This window comes from Olea europaea, chromosome 1 (genome assembly GCF_002742605.1).
Source record: "Olea europaea var. sylvestris chromosome 1, O_europaea_v1, whole genome shotgun sequence".
NCBI lineage: Eukaryota > Viridiplantae > Streptophyta > Magnoliopsida > Lamiales > Oleaceae > Olea > Olea europaea.
Window position 1 is genome coordinate 16,877,638 of NC_036237.1, and position 10,492 is coordinate 16,888,129.

Here is a 10,492-nt window from a genome sequence, read left to right on the forward strand (position 1 = left end):
CAGGTGGCGCCGCCCCGGATCCACCCCATCCCCGTGGGAGGAAAAGGCGAGCGCTAGCCAGCGGAGTACAAAAAACAATATCGAAAACATCAATGCTCATAAACTTCCTCCCAACAGGAACCCTTTTAACATTTGAAATGGTTCTTCCATCTGTCTATGGCAAAGGAGAATGTTCTTATGTATCGACTCTGATGATCTATTTCTTATTAGGCCTTTGCACTCTGTCGTGTTTCTTCTTCCACTTCACTGATAGTTTTCCCGGTCCAGACGGGAAAGTGTACTACGGATTTGTCACTCCAAAGGGATTGGCAGTGTTCAAGCCTGGACTTGGTGTTGAAGTGCCTAAAGACGAGAGGTATAAAGTTGGTTTCTCAGATTTTGTTCATGCAATGATGTCTGTACTGGTTTTTGTGGCTATTTCTTTCTCGGATCATCGCGTGACGGATTGTTTGTTCCCCAGACATGCCAAGGAATTGGATGAACTTATGCAGAGTTTTCCATTGATGGTGGGGATTATCTGCAGTGGCTTGTTCCTTGTCTTCCCCAATACTCGATATGGTATCGGATGCATGTCTTCATGAAGGGACCCGTCGAGTTTCTTTTTCATTTGAAATAGTTTAAGTAGAAATGATCTTCTACTCATGATGGATAAGAATTATCTTGCTCAATGTTGACGTGAGAGTCAAGGTTAAAATTTTGTACAATTAAACATTAAATTGTCAAAAATTATAAGCCTACATCGATGTTGGGCAAGATAACTTCTGCCTACTATGAATATGAAATCATTTCTGATAATTTATGTATATTTTATTTCTTAGGTGTTCGGTACAATTTTTTTTATTTTTTAATTTCCTGTTGATTGTATGAAATAAATATAAAATGTAATAGTAACTGTTGGTCAAATCAATCTTGAATGATCTGTACTAGATACATAATCCTACTTCCATTCATCCCTCGCTCGACATATGATACAAATCCCTCATGTTAAAAAATGAACAGAATTAACAAAATCCTAGAAACTATACTGACTAACATGCATATTACAAAGTAATCTAAAGAAATGAGTGGAAGGCTTCGATGAACCAGGCATGGCAGACACTATTCATGTTAGCCATATTTACGAGTCCATTTCCAATGCAAAATATGAGTCAATCACTACAGCAGTTAGCACGATTATGCTCTTGAATCGTCTGCCAGAGACAGAGTATCTCTCGGGGACCTTGGTAGTGAGCAATGACGTAACCATCCTTGCATCCCTCGTTAAAAAATCCTATCTTCCTTCTCATACCTAACTTCCAAGCCGCTCTTCTTCATATCTGAAATCCAGATTCCCGTAGCAACATCTTCGAGCTTGAAGATCTGCAATATTAAGTTTTGAATTACTTCGGATTTATTAATATTTCCAAGTCCTTGCATTCTTCGGAATAACAGCCTAGTAAAAGAAATGGTAAAATTGCACTTCACACCTTTAGGTCGCCTTTTTTGTGCTTCTTATGAACCGTCTTTGCTATATCACTTGTCACAACATAACCTGGACCATGTGCCCAAGGAGGATAGGTATCTTCAGGCCATTCCTTGAAATGATTAGATGAGAAGAAAATGAGATTAAATTTCGACCAGTGATTTTGCATAATATGAAATATAGTGCCACCCAAAAAAAGGCAGGGAAACAAAACACAGGAGAATCAAGTACCATTAAATCCTACTATTCATAAATATGTCCAATTTGGGAGGCATTTTTCGACTTTTGACTTTCTGCATTTACTTTTTACAGCAAGAAGTTGAAATAATTCATATTTCACAACTAAATTTCACGTTTTTTTTCCTGAATTTGATACAAAGTTTTTCTTCTTTTCAATTGCAATTGTTTCTCTATCGATTCAAAAATTTTAAAATCATAACCCAATTTCCAGAAAATCACAAACACGAGGAAAAAAATTTGATCACAATATTTGAGTTTTGTTATCTTTAGGCTTTAATAGTTTAATATAATACGGTATGAAAATATTATAGTCAACAATCGTTATAATTTTGTTCAATCATACAAGTACAGGTATACTTATTTAAGAATTGAAACTTAAGAAGGAAAAAAGATAAAAAACGATCAATATAAAATGATAGCAGAACATCTAAATACAGGCAGTTAAGTTCAGTCATGAAATAATATAGAATAAAAAAAAACAGTTACCTCGGGACTAATATTCCACTTGCTATCTGGATTTCGGTGAGGGCGGGAATCCGAACTGATGAGACCGTACAGCAGACCACTATTCACATTGATCCTATCTAAAGAAGCCAAGATTTCATTGACGCAAACAAATGCATCATCATCTGTCTTCATAACAAACTTTGCTGAAACTGCCTGTCTGTTGAAGAGATGGGACAATTAAGGCACATGGGGGAAATCATGAGTAATGAAAGGGCAAGCCTTTACCCCAAATATGCAGATGGCTATGGTCTTCCAGGTTATAAGGCTATAGTAGTCAACAAAAGGCATCAGCTGGATATCTTTGTACGTCCGTGCTTCATTCCAGAGCTCCTCGTTCACCATCTGGGTTTTATGCTGGAAGACAATTTATGTTAATTCAAATTATATTTAAATAGCATTGTGGATGTGTTGAATTTGGCATTATAACTGTGAGAAAAATTATATTTTTTTTAATATTTAAGAAAGAATACACACAACAATAGAAAGAGGAAAAAAACTCTATTAGGGAGTGTTCAGTTTGATAGTTCTAGCAGGATAATGGGCCTTTTGGGTAAGAGCTTAAAAGGTTTACCTGTGACTAAAAAAATAATTTTTGAATTGGTCAAAGTTGGAAATAAGTTACCTATCTTTAAACTAAAGGTAAGCTTACTTTCAAAAAGGAAAAAAGAAAAAAATAAATATTTAAACGTGTTAAAAAGTTACTTTATAAGTAACTTCATTGTTTTCTAAAGCTTAGCCAATTACTCGTTGTCATCTATTGCTTTGAGTATGCACAAGAAAGAATGCTTAATATTTAGCAATGATAATTAATCATAAAGGATTGGTCTACCAGCCCAACGAAGAAACAAACTGCAACTTGTCCAGGTCGCACAGCTGCATACTGCATCCATGATCTTCGAACTGCCATTCTACGCTTGAAATTATTGGCAGTAGAAAAAACACCAACAAAGAGTTTCAGTTGTTTTCGTGGAAGAAGTGGTGTTGCTTTAAGAGTTTCCAAGTCAATTATATGCTCTAAATCCTCTGATGTTGGTAACCCACTTGCAACAACAGAAATTAAATTTATGTCTCCTGAAATCCTTGCTTCACTAACAACCCATGGCTCTAAAGTCTGCAACAAAACAGAAGAGATGGGCAATTCAACATTACTTGACCGATGTTAATCAACAAATGAGATTGCAGCCAGTGTGGCTATAACAGGAAGGGAGGGAGGGAGGGAGGGAGGGGGAGAGAGAGTACTTCACGGAAACCAAATGATGTGATGTGCTTCCCATCGACTGTCATCTGGATACCCTCTGATCCAACTCTGAGTGTAGCAATGAACAGATCATTTTGCCTGAATGGAAAGTAATTTTTCAGTCCCCCATCCTGAAACAGAGAAATCTTTGATGATCCACTGACATGTCTGTTAGTCTTGGTAGTCCGATTATCATCTTTACCAATTATCTCACTGCATTGCTCCAGAGCATCGACTGACATAAATGTAAGCAGCATCAAAAAATGTATACAATGACAGAAATAAATGCAAAGGCAGAAGGTACCTATGTAAAGTGATGACACTAACAAGAGGAATTCTATAAGGAAGAATAAGTCAGCACGTAAAAACTATGCCTACAGTATTGAATTATAGTTAAAAGAAAAAAGGCACATTGATCTACTAGTTTGTAAAAAATAAATGCAACAATTTTCTGGGCATCAGAAAAAAAAAGAGAGGAAATCATTATCAGACGACCTTGACTCTTTACATCTTAATGCTGATTGCACAATCTTAACATAGTTTTCATCATATTAAAAAATAATAAGAAAATTCTGAAAGAAGCAAAGCCATATTATCCTTTTTTCCCAGATATCTTCACAAATATATGAAAAAGCAGTAAACCAACAGAAAACAATGTTTTTAGAAGAAAAAATCCATATCCAAAGGATGAAATAAGTTTATATCCAAAGGATGAAAAAGAACTTAGTGGAAATAGAGATAGAAATACAATCCGTAAAGCCACAAGAGATAAACATCACCTATTTGACAATTACCTAATTAGAAATTGTAGAGTGCAGGCATAAGTTCATCGCACTATCCAACTTATTCGAACAAAAAAGTTCTCCACAGAAACTTATTTGATTCAACAAAGTTAGTTTCATTCTGAATGATACATCACTTAAAAAGTAGTCATACACAGGTTCCATACATCCAAAAATAATAATAATAATAATAATAAATAAATAAATTAACTTTTTTTGCAGCAGCTAACATTTATTAACATTCCTGAAATACGTGGATAATAGCAATCCACACACTGATGCCTAATGATACATGACATGTTAATTATCTCTTGACACTTTAAGAGTGGCAAAATGAGATATGCATATACCTTTCTTATTCTTTTCAGGACTAGGAGGAGGACACCGTTCCTCTTCGCCCCAGTCATGCAGAGCTGTCCAAGTGTTTTGGACTATTACAGGATCATCGGTTATCTTATCACCATGGAGCCTAACATTATAGTGCAAAATAATGGGAGCCTCTGGCTCCCCTGGAATCTGTTCACCAGTCAAGTCAATACGGAAATTGCCAAGAAGACCATTTGGAATTCCAATAATTGTGATTGAAGAAACTTGAGTCAAACCACAAGGAACCTGCAACTTAAATCGTCTATCATCAAGTTCTGTGGCATTTATTTTACTAAGAAAATGTGGACATTGTTTCTCTTTCCCCCTCCTCTGTATGCTCCCATTCGTGTCATCATGTGAAGCTTTTCCTCTTCAGTTGAAGACATTAGGTTGCTCCATGCGACACTGGCTTCTTTTATAGCCTCAATAGCATTAGGTAAGCCTTGAGCATGACTAATCAAGTGTTTTAAGCAGTTCCACGTATATAAACAATTTAGCTCTTCATTTGATAAGTTCCTTTTGGCAAAGAGATCCGAAATTATAGCTCCTGTAGATATCAACTGAGAAGCGTTTACAGGATTATAAAGTGCTGGTGGAGCAGCTGGAGCTCTTGAATTTATCCACTCAAGAGGATTTGTTGTATTGAAGTATGAAGGAATTGGGATGTAACTTGCCTTGATGGGATTTATAATCATATGATATCCAAGAACCAATAACATCAACAAGGATGTGGATAGAACACTGCCGTACCATTTCTTCATTTCTGTTCATTATTTGTGTGTTTCAACTCATATAGGCTCAACTATCATGATAGGCAGACTTCAACAAACTACAGCTCATCCGAATGGACTGTATGCAATGGTGTCTGCAACAACAAGTACATAAACTAAGAAATGAACAGTCTCACAACTCCCACACAGATATTTGGCTGGAGCAGATATTATGAATATATTATTTCTAATCCATTAATGGACTATAAAATTTTATTCTGAATAAAGCATCTGAAATGGACCACAACGATGCTTCAGCAATTAGTGGTTAATCTTAAAAAGGCGTAAAAGATACACTTGTTAGATTTTTTAAAAGAAAGTGAATGAGAGCCAAGACATAGATCAACGAATTGAATTGCTAGATAAGTGTACAAAACTCCAAAACTCAACCATAAAAGAAGAAAGAGTTTGAAGATGCCAATGAGTTGTGTTGATGAGAACTATATCTAAGATGATATGATATTAAAACATATGGACCAGTCCTTGCCATCGATAAACTCTAGAGGCCCTGCAATTTTGTCCTGACCCTATGGCCATGCAAAAAAGAATGATGTTAATGCTAAGACAAGTTTTAACTTGATTGCTTACCCAGAACTGGTGTTCCACAACTGGAATCACGGATAATAATTGTAAGTGTTATGCCCTAGATCCAATCGATTTAGGTTGTAAACGCTTTTAATATATTTAATGCATTTGATTTTGGCGAGATCTATTATTTATTTAAATTAATTTTGTAATAAATAATATTAAATAATAGAATCCGAAGACCCAATTTTTAGGTAATCTGTTAATCACAAAGAGTTGTGATTTTGAGATACAAATTACATATAATTGGATCTTGAATAAACCATGGTCGTAAGTAATAACGAGATACGGATATCGTTAATACAGTTAGACCATCACGTGTGGCATTTCTTACTTATGAAGTAAGTAGCTGATCTCACGAGCTAAAGTGTGGTGACACTTAAATGAACATGTGGATGTTTTGTTGTAGAACAAAACATTGGAGACCCGCTAAGAGATTCCACATGGATTGTGCATGTTTAAATCAATTCCCAACAATAATTCCATTTTAAATACCGTTTACCAATTACAAAGCCTAGAGGTAAAAGTTCAATTCGATCACAGAGTATCACCATGAATTGAAAATAGATATTGGGACAGGACAAGCTAAATCAAACAGCAAATTAACTATTCTCACATTTTAGTCTTTTCTCCCAGTCATGTTTTTGATAAGTATGATATTTAAGCTTTGAAATCTACGATCTTCTATAGCACACGAACCAAAAGAAAGTTGAGTTATATCAGTTTCTTGTCATCATGCTCTAAGTAGGATTGGGAGCGGTTCAACAATTACATATGAAAACCATTGCAATATTATTTGCCATCAACACATCCAAAGACATAAATACGTATGCAGCTCTTCAGATGTGCAATAAAATGTCAATTGCTTTATTGTTCCAAGTAAAAGACATATTTCCCTCTTTCACATGCAATTTGATCTTCGAGTAAAGACAAAATTTTCATCTTCATTAATAAGAATCGAAATTCAAAATAGGATAAGAAATTACTAATAAAGTGCTTTTTTCTCTTTAATTCAGAAGTAATAAGCAGATCAAAACAAACTGGAAGGGTAACAAGAAAAACGCCAAAGTTATATATAACCTTAATTGCAAAATAATTTATATGAATTATTGGAATTCTGTAAGTAAAAATTACACAAACCTGTTCAGTCATTTCCCTTTAGCGTCTTTGTAGAAACACCAGAAATTTCTTTAAGCAACTCACGACATCTGAAAAGAAACTCGATTATTTTTCATATTTTTCTAAGTGGTCAAAACAGAAAATCATATAACTCGCTTTCCTAGTTTATTTCTGCAGATGAAGATATTTTATTCAAAGTCACCAATCTCACTTTAAAAACCACCAACTTGCATACAAGCAATTATATATCAATTTCAACAATAAAACGGAGCTTGATCAGTACAAGAAACCAGATTTTCAAGTACTTAACTCTCCAAGACAAGACTACCCCAACTGCAGATCTCAAATTTGAACTTTAAGCAATCAAAAACCCAAGAAAGAAAAAAGCATTAACAGAATCTAAACTACCCAAGTCCACTAAGTATCTGCATCAAACAATTCAAATTAATGAAAAAAAAATGCGTTTAGAACCTACGATTCTCTCCACGCATCATCTGAGCGCATCAATTGGAGTATCGAACCACCGTGCAGTCATATATAGACCCAAAAAAACATACCAGACACATTCATAGACGCAAATATACGAGTTTGTGTATTTACTAAACATATTGAAGAGAAATGGCAATACACAAACCCGAATCAAATTTTCTAAAAAATTAAAGTACAAACCATAAATTCAACAATTATCATTAAAATTCAAAAGAAATGGTTAGAAGTAACTAAATGGAGCGTACCTTGCTGTAAAATAGCGCGAATGTCGGGATTCGAGTGCGAAAAAAGAAAAAGAGAAATTTGAAGTTGTGTCCCTGGAAGTCTACGTGCAACTCCGACTCCAAAGAGCATACTCTGTTAATTTTGAGAGGGTGAGTTAAAATTTGGAAATGCTTTATATTTAGTCCTGTTTGATGTCCATTACCTGAAAATAAAAAATAGGGGAATAATATTTTTTGTAAAAATGAGTGGTTGAAAAAGAAAGAAAAATTTTCGATTGGAAAAATTTTCGATTTACGTGTAATATTATTTTATGGAAGATTGCGTGGTTGAAAATAAGAGAGAGAAAAATAGAATCTAATTTAATTTAATTTAATGGAGATCAAACAAGGGCTTAACATTTAACAATTACTGTACCAGAATTTTTTTGACATAATAATTAACATCATTTCAGAGTGCATGGGTTCCGTGTGGATAAAAAAGTGGGAAAGGTTCAAAAATCAAGTGTCACACAATTCAATTCTCAAATGTCAAGTTTAAAAATGCAGAACTCAGGTATTGACTAATTAATTAAATATATTTATTATTTAAATATAATAAGATCACGGTTATACAATTAATGATCACAGATACACAATGATGGGTCACAGATGATTTTACTGATCACATATTATCAAATTAATTGATCACATATTATGTCGAAGTCACAATAAAAAATTCTACAGGTTACAGATTGTTTCGTTGGTCACGAGAAAAAAATTATAGGTCACAATTTATCTATCGATTACATGTTTACAAATTTATTGATTACAAATTTTTTTAATCCACATATTATCGAATTTTAAGATCACAGTTAAATAGTCACAAATTTTATGGTCACAATTTATCCCACCCTGCCCCGTTGTGACACCACGCACCACCACCCATAGATCCACCGCCGCTCGCCCTGTGATCGTCCCCAACACCACCACCATCACCGTCGTCAACCGTCACCAACATTATCGCCAGCATCCTGTTCCAACAACCACCCACGTCACCATTATCTCCACCACCAACAACAACCACCCACCGCACCCAACCAGATCTGCAGTGCCCATGGAGAAACACTGTCAACGCACACTGCCAACACCACGCCATCATCGTCGCGAACACCCACGCGTGCACACACACACACACCACACCACGCACACGCACAATCGCAACCACGCCATTGTCGTCGCGATCTGCGACGCAACCACGCACACCATGCTACCACCGCCATCAGCCTTCGATTGCAGCAAAGAACTCTCATCTGATAGTACCACCACCATCAGCCTCCAATTCCTCCAACATCAACGACGCTGCAATGAACTCTCAACAGCCTTCAATTCCAACAGTGTCGGCCGAAGCAATTTCTTCATCGTCGAATTTTGCCTCAGATTTTACAATGAGAGGCGAGAGAGGAAGGACGGGTTTTAGAAAGAGAAAATAATGGAGAGTTAAGGTTTGGGTGAAAGGAAAATTGATTTAAGATTTATATTTATTGATACCTGATTTATGAATAATGAAAGTTTGCACTTGAATTTTCCATTGTATTATTTAAATCCCCGCTTTTGTGTAATTTCAACATAAAAAAGTCCAAAAAAGAAGTGAGTCCTCCTTCCATTGTGAGTATACCCATTTTGTCAACAAAATTCGGTCACCATAGCATTATTGAACATTTAATTTTATTACTTTAAAAATATTTGTTGTTTTTCTTCATCTTTTATTTTGATTAATTTTTTAAATTGTTTTATTACTTTCTTACACTGGAAATTGAAACATTTTGAGCTTGCTATTTGATTTTGACGTTTGACGAGTAAGAGGAGGAGTCTACCGGAATTTTTCCATTTGGGCTCTATTTTGTCCCCTTGTAGCTTTCTTCTATTTCGAATTACATATTTTTTCTTAAAATAATAGTACACGAAAACAAATTTTTTCCCATCTTTTTAACTATACATTTAGCCGTTCACTGTGGTAGTTGCCCTACGTGACATCTTACACGATAGTTTGTGATTTGATATATTAATTTGATAGTTTTTTCTTATCACATATATCAAATCACTAACAATAACATGCGTGTCACGTAAAGCAATGACGATAGTGAATGACTATAAATAGTATTATTTTTTCAAAAAGTGTATATTAAAAAATATATTTCTTCTCGAAACACATTTTAATGGAAGCAAACAAGAGTTTAATAATATTGCTTGTACCTACAAAAATAGCTTTTTGACCCAAGAAAAATCATTGTCTATTAATATGCACATTAGTTATTTATGATTGTAGTTATTTAATTGTACTAAATAAATTAATCATACTACTCCCTCAAATCTCATTAAATAAAATGAATTCAGGTAATATGTCGATATAAATATAATTATCTTAAATGTTCTAAAATCTAAAGATAGGAGAACATCCTTTCCTCCGAAGTTACAGGATCGGGTTCTTCAGTATTTTGTCAATAATTTTTTGGTTTAACTACCAAAAGAAATATAAAAATTATACACCTACACAACAATTATAATTTTCTAATTATAATCAAAATTTGATCAAATCCTTAAAAAAAAATATAAAATTAAAAATTGGTATTTGAAGCGCATGATTGCTTAGGGGACGTGGAAGTTAGGGTAGTTGGGCTAGTACGGTGCACGGTGCTGTCATTTAAATATTAATATTGTTTTGAATAATATTA

At 34.6% G+C, this 10,492-nt stretch overlaps 1 pseudogene; it reads right to left on the reverse strand.

Annotated features, from left to right (window-relative positions):
• Positions 1-882: 882 nt before the first annotated feature.
• Positions 883-7,925, reverse strand: LOC111395896 (annotated as a pseudogene).
• Between the last annotated feature and the right edge of the window lie 2,567 nt (positions 7,926-10,492).